At 36.6% G+C, this 7,207-nt stretch overlaps 1 pseudogene; it reads right to left on the bottom strand.

Annotated features, from left to right (window-relative positions):
• Positions 1–5,405: 5,405 nt before the first annotated feature.
• On the bottom strand, positions 5,406–6,291 carry LOC127546302 (mitochondrial carrier homolog 2-like; annotated as a pseudogene).
• Positions 6,292–7,207: the final 916 nt, after the last annotated feature.

Below are 7,207 nucleotides of genomic sequence, written 5' to 3'. Positions count from 1 at the left end.
TTTGCTAAGGATGGGGGAATTTAGGGTATGTCTTTAGGCAGTAGGGAGGAAATGAGAAAATGAAAGACTGAATGAGTTGGGGGATTTTAATGAGAGCAATCTGCTAGGGAAGTCCAGAGTTGATGCAATAAAGGATGTATAGCCACAGTTTTCTCAGTGAAGTATGAAGCAAGCCAAGAATATTGGAGGAAAAGGTACTGTGAGATATTTGAAAGGCTTAGACCATACTCTGGAATGATTGGAATAGATAAGGTATTAGCAGAGAGAATTGGTCTCTTTTGAGCTCCTTTCCTCCCTCAGGAGCCAGCCAATTCCTATCCATAATCTTTGGAAACATCCCATATATCCTCACAAACACATCCTGTTCTGAAGACCTGAAGGAATAAGAGAATAAACCAATACACTGACAATTTTTCATTGGAAATTTTTTTTTTAAATTATATATAAACCTTTAAGGTTTGCAAGGCATTTGGTTTGCCAAAATGCTCTGGAGACAGGTATTATCCTTCTACAAGCTATCCATAGTAGTTTTGTTGTTTCATATGCCATCTTCTTTTTCTCTTCTTCTGTGAATATTGAAATGTTCATGTTTGATGATGTTTGTCAAGTACAATACAACCAAACAAAATTTAAATTTAAAAAATTAAATAAAAATAAGGACCTTGAAGCTGAGTGATGGAATGACTCATGGTCACATAGCTAATTTTAGAACTAGAATTTGGATCCAATTCTTTTGTCTTTAATAAGGTAAAAAAAAAAAAGAAAGAAGGAAAGGAAAAAAGAGAAGGAAGGGAGGAAGGAAGGAAGGAAGGAAGGAAGGAAGGAAGGAAGGAAGGAAGGAAGGAAATAAATAAGGAAGGAAGGAAAGAAGGAAATAAATAAGGAAGGAAGGAAGGAAGGAAAGAAGTAAAGGAAGGAGGGAGGGAGGGAGGGAGAGGGAAGAAAGAGGGAGAGAGGGAGAGTGAAGAAAGAGGGAGGGAGGAAGAGGGAAGAGGGAGGGAGGAAGGAAAGAATAAGCACCTACAATAATCAGGCACTGCACTAAGCACTTTCCAGATATTATTTTATATGATCCTCACAACTTTGTGAAGCAGATGCTACTATCATTTTCATTACAGTTGAGGCAAATAGAAGTTAAGTGTCTTACTCAAGGTTACACTGTTAGTAAGTGACTAAAATCATATTTGAACTCAGGTCTTCCTAACTCCAGGTCAAGTATTCTATCAATTACATCATCTTTCCAACATATTCTAAGTACTGAGCATTATTCCTAGGATTATCACCTCTGATTCTTCCTTATGCAATCTGTTCCACTGATCTATTGCTCTATTTTTCAAACAGTGCCAAATACATTTTATAATTAGTGTTTTATAATATTATTTGTCATATGGGTGTGCTATTCCTCCTTCAATTCTACTTTTTATTCATTCCTTCCTCCCTTGATATTCTATTCCTTTTGTTTCTCTAGATGAATTTTTTTAAAGTTTATTTATCTCTATAAAGCAAGATATTTTCTTGGCATGGCTCAATATGCACAATGAATATCCCTCCAAATATTTAAGTTTTATTTCATTAAAGAGTGTTTTTTATTTGTATTTATGTCTTGAATATGCTTTGACAGACTAACTCTCAGGTATTTTATGCCTCTTGAAGTTAATTTTTAAAGGATTCAACTTACTACAATAGCCTCTTGGATTTTGTCACTGCTATCTATGCAGTTGATTTTTCAGGATTTCTTTTTTATCCTACTATTTTATCGAAACTATTCATTGCCTCAACCAGTTTCTGTGCTGATTCCTTGGGCTTTTCCAAATAATCCACCACATCAGCAAGAGGGAATAATTTTAAGTATTTTTCTTTTCTAATTGCTTTTCTAAAATGATGTTAAATAATAGTAGAGAAAGGGCATACCTTGATTTATAGATTATTTATCATGCTTCTAGTATTTTCCCAAATGGAAAATAATGTTACTTTTGGGTTTAGATAAATAATTTTTAAAATGTCCCTTGTATACCTATGCTTTGTAAGGTTTTTTAGCATAAATTAGCATTACATTCTATCAAAGGCTTTTTTCCAAATCTCTTTATATAAACCATATTTGTTGTTTTCAATATTATTGTCTTCTTTTCTTTCAAAGACTTTCTTTTCAATGACTTGTACAGGTATCCACTCACCTGACTGCAAAACCCAGCAAGTGATAAGAAAATTGAGATAGACAATGTCTGAATTTTTGTCCTTATACAGAATCATAGAATCTTAGAATTGAAGGGGAAGTTTAAGGTCATGGAGTTTAGTCACTCATTTTACTTTGTCTGAAGAGGACAGATATTCTGTAAGAAAAGGCAGAAACTGATTTTCGCCTTTCTTTATATCCCTAGCACTCTTCATAGTGCCTGTAAGTGCCCATTGATTTGCCTTGCTTTGAATTAACTCATCTGAGTAGCGATTTTGTAATAGTGATCAACAAAGTCAGTAATACAACTCCATGGAGAAATGCTCTTTGTATCGCTACAAAAAAGAGATTAGATAATCCTTCATTCTTTGCACCTACAGGAGACTGACACATCTACGTACTCCTGTATTTTCTGGGAAAGAATTTTTTTTCAAGGGGGAATACTTTTATTGATGATTTTAAATATATTTAATAATTCTTTAGAAATATAATTATCATAGCCTATTTGTAGAGGGCCAGAACTTTGGAGAAGTATATTTAAAACAAGGTGTTAACTCAGTGGAACTGATGAGATTATGGTTCTTTAGTTTACATCTTAGTACTTAGCATGGTGATGTAATAGTTCTCTAGTTCACACATATATAGTGTGCTGTAATGATATAATCATACCATGGTATAATAAGGGCTGAGGACTGGAAATGAGATATTTCATTTTTGACCATCCTCCTGGTGGCTCTCCTGCCTTATACTTCTCCATTAAGATCAAGACTGGGTCAGAGTGTGACAGACACTGTAAAGAAGACAGACTGTGAAAGAGACAAGACTCTAGACTATTCCTAACCATTCTCATGGTGTCTATCCTGCTGAGACCAAGGCCCATTCAAAAGACCTCCAGAAAGCTAGCTTGAACATTACACCTATTAACTTCTAACCTACACCTTAATCCAATAGATCTCTTCCCTACTACAAAATACAGCTAAATAAAACACTACCATATATGGCTATATGTGAAACTTAATGTTCACCATCTTTCAAGAAGCATAATATGAGATTCACCAGTAGTCTTTGGAAATCATTATTGGTCATTGCAATATTTTGAATTCTGAAGTCTTTTTTTTACATTTATTTATTTTTTTTACATTATTGTAGTACTTAAGTTGTTCTGTTTCTTCTTATTTTATTCTACTTCAGTTCATATAACTCTTCCCCAGTGTTTCTTCAAATTCATGATTTCTTATGACATATCTCATTTCATGAAAAGAATCTTCACATTCATTTTATCTATGCCAGACTCCTCAAACCCTGTCTGCTATCTTTGCCCTAAATTACAAAGCCAACTACAATCTTCCTTCCACTTCCGCTCCTACAGATACAAACCTAGGGAAGGGTCTTGAGCCCTTTCTACCACCTGGATTGTGTTTATTTTGTTTTTCAGAAGAAAGTTGTATACCAGAACAATCCATCCTCCTCAAAAAAATTATTCCCCAGAAAATTTAGTTCTGTGTAGATGTCAAACTCTCCTGATGGTAAAAATATGCAGGATCATCTGAAGTCTTTTAGCAGAGATATACAAAGAACATATCCCCACATAGGTATATTATTTTGCTGATCACTGCTGCTTAATCCCCACTTGGATAGGACTTATTAAATGCTTATTAAATGTTCCAAGCACTATGCAAAGCATCAGGAATGTGAAAAAAAAAATACAGAAACATTCATTCCTTCTCCTTTCTTTGAGAATATCTACCCTCTCCAGACAAGATATGGTGGGTCATTTACTAGAAGACCTAAAAGGACAATTCCAAGCCCTGAACAGGTGTAATTATCTTAAAAGACCCCATCCCCAAGGGACTGTGAAGATCAATTAAAAGTTTTCAGGTTGGCTACATACAACTCTTGGAAATCAAAACAGAAGAGACAAAGGAAAGCTGATTCTCTTTCGTTACATATAAATGCTTCTCCATCCCTGAGGTCTGGGCTAAGAAATGCAAGGAGCTCCCACAGAGAATCTTGTATGAAAAAGGAGATGGAGAGTTGACTTCCCACGGAGTCTGGAGCCTCAGACAGAAAGAGGATTTAAGTGACTGGAGAAAAGAGGCAAAGATGTGCATATTTATCTACTTCCTCCTCAGGTATTATTTTCTTTCTTTTTTTAAAAGTTTTTTAGAATTTTATTTTTCTGTTTCCTTCTAAAATGTATTTTGCTCTGTAAATTCCTAAAACACACATGATGTGGATCACATCATGCCAGGTTATTGATGCTTTGGCTAAAAAAGTCTTGCTAGTAGAGAATGAAATTTACATTATCAGACCCATTATTACAAAAATCCTTTTTAAGAGTGTCATGAGGAATTAAAATTAAACCACTCCCTCCCTCTTTTAAACAAAATGGGGGAAGGGAGTAGAAGAAAAATTCTAAAAATCATGTACAATTCAAATTATAATGCACTGTTAGATATGGCAAGGACACAGCTCATAGAGAAGACCAAGGACAGGACTTTAGTCTTTTCCTAATTTGTGTTTTTAACTTTACAGAGTTTGTTGTGAAGCTTATAGGGAAGGAGGGTTGAAGTCATTACCAAGTCAGCTTTCTTGTACTTCATTTGGTTAAAAGAATTTTTTTGTTTTGGTTAAATGAATTTAAAAATAATCTTTGCTATTGTTAATATGTCTGTCTCAAAACTCACTTTTATTTTCACTGAGTTGTGCAGAATGAGGGATGGGGCCAGAGAAACATAGTTATTTAGAGCCCTATACCAGGAAATAGGCTCTGTGGGATCCTACTGTCTCCTTAGACAGAGTCCACAAGAGGAGAGTAATTATTCATCTCCTAGAAAGTTGCTTTATTAATTTTTCTGAAGTTTCATAAGTTGTTTCTATTCCTGTTTGGAATTTAATGATTTTTTTCATTCTTAAAAAGTTTAAGATTGAGAACTAAACACCAGAATAATCTGCCCATTCCTCTAGAAAAGTGCAATTTTGCTATATGTAAGTCATATTTAAACTCAAAGCAAAAACTGCCCATTTCAGGAAAAACAATTACTGGGAACTCTCTACAGCAAAGCCCTTGCACTGGGAAATGAACAAAAAAGGCAGACACCAAATACCTCCATTTTCCCAAGATTAAATGATTATTTTTAAAAGTGCACCACACTATATAGAAATTAACATTCTCTCCTATAATTCTGTGCATCTGGGATTACAGAAATGTCATTACCCCTACCCCACATCTTCAAATCAACATCCTCAGGTCACAATAATAAATCCTCTCAAATGAGACCTTCTGGAAAAACAATCCATTTCCGTGACTCATGTTTCCCTCTTTTTGCAGCATACACCAACAGTCTAACCAGAAAGTATAAATTGGGGCATAAGGAGGGCATCCACCAGCAAGCCCACAATTGCTGATAGCCATCAGGTTGGAGATAAAAGGGATAAATCAGCATATTGGCAAAGAATCCAGTGGCAGTTTGGGAATAACTCTTCATTTCATTCATAGTGGAAACCTCACTCTCCAATGTATAGGTATTGATGAGGTAGGCCAAAGAATTACAGAACCACAAGGAAATGATGTCCCCCAAAAGGCAAGAAATAAGGCCTGCAAAGAATCCTAGTAAGCCTCCCTCTTGGTAAATGATTATTATGGAGTCACACAGTATTTGCTCTCTCTGCCAATGAATTGTACCATAGACCTCAGGGTAATCACATGAAAGGGATATGTAAGAGGATAGCAGCAGAAGGAGCAGCAGAACAAGCCATAATCTCTCAAGTAGTCTCCTTGATAACTCTGTCAAAGCTGGATGGGCCATCTTTTTGCGAAGTTGGAGATCCTTGTTTTAATTCCTGCAAAACTTTACTGTGGACCATAGTTCCAATAGCTCCAGAACGAGTCTGGGAGCTAAAGCTTTAAAGAGCCCACTTTTTCCATCAATATTCATAATATATTCATAACAAAAGAGATCAGGGAATTGATAGACTTGCTGCCCAAAAATGCTTCTTCCCATAGTTGGAGGAAGAAGCTCATATCCCACTTATATGAGCACTTTCATATGCATAAGCGGCTGCAAGAGGATGGTGAGTCCCAAGCCAAGCAATACCTGACTGGCCACCTCTGCCATGATGGCACCCACGGGTGGACGGATGGGCGGATGGAATAGCAAGCTAGAGGACTGAGCCACTGACCAAACAGGTCCCGGATCACATCCTGAGGCTGGTGGCTTCCAGATATTATTTTCCAAGGGACTTCCAAGGTCTGGTAAAACTTCCCTGAGAGCCCACTTCTCTACGCAGAGTAGCCCTCCCCAGCCTATTCCCAGTGAAATGTCCCAGGAATACACTTAGGAGCCCTTGACATCATCATTCCCAAAACTTTCCCTCAATGAGCAGGATCTGAAGAAGTTATATAGCAGAGGAGGCAGATAGGAAGAAAGAGCATGGGTTTCATTTGAACAACATGGAGGTCAGAAGGAATGATGTTCAAAACCCTAGGATTAGTCATTAAGCTCCCTATGCGACTCCAGGCAACCTGTTTATAGAATGTTTCATGAAATCATGGACATTTAGAACTGTAGGGAACCTCTGAAGTCACATAGACCACTCATTTCCTGAGCAGAGGACTAATTCACAAATGCTCTAATTGAGAATTATGGGTTGAGATTCATGGAAAGTTTTCTGAAGCATTCAAGCAAATGTAGGACAGTTGGATCAGCTTCACATCAGGTTTTTTTAGTGCTTATACAGGGGGCACTTGAATCTCAGAAAGAGAAAAACAGGTTTGGACATAGTGAGAAAATACAAAGCAAGGTCTAGAGAGGAAATGTAAATCCTTGGTCAGAATAGCTGGATTCAAAGCAAATGGGAAAATCCTTGTGAGAAAAAGTCCCAGCATCTCTTCTTCTAAACAAATGTAACCTCCAGCAAATTTCTCCAGTTAACCCTCATTATCATTCTCTCTCTGTAAATGATGAATTCTTGATTTATCTTAATATTAATTTGGGGGAGAGGGGCAACTGGAATTAAGTGACTTGCCCAGGG

Source organism: Antechinus flavipes, chromosome 2 (assembly GCF_016432865.1).
Source record: "Antechinus flavipes isolate AdamAnt ecotype Samford, QLD, Australia chromosome 2, AdamAnt_v2, whole genome shotgun sequence".
NCBI classification, from domain to species: domain Eukaryota; kingdom Metazoa; phylum Chordata; class Mammalia; order Dasyuromorphia; family Dasyuridae; genus Antechinus; species Antechinus flavipes.
Note: the sequence above shows the minus strand (reverse complement) of the source record. Positions and strands in the feature narration are given on the sequence as shown.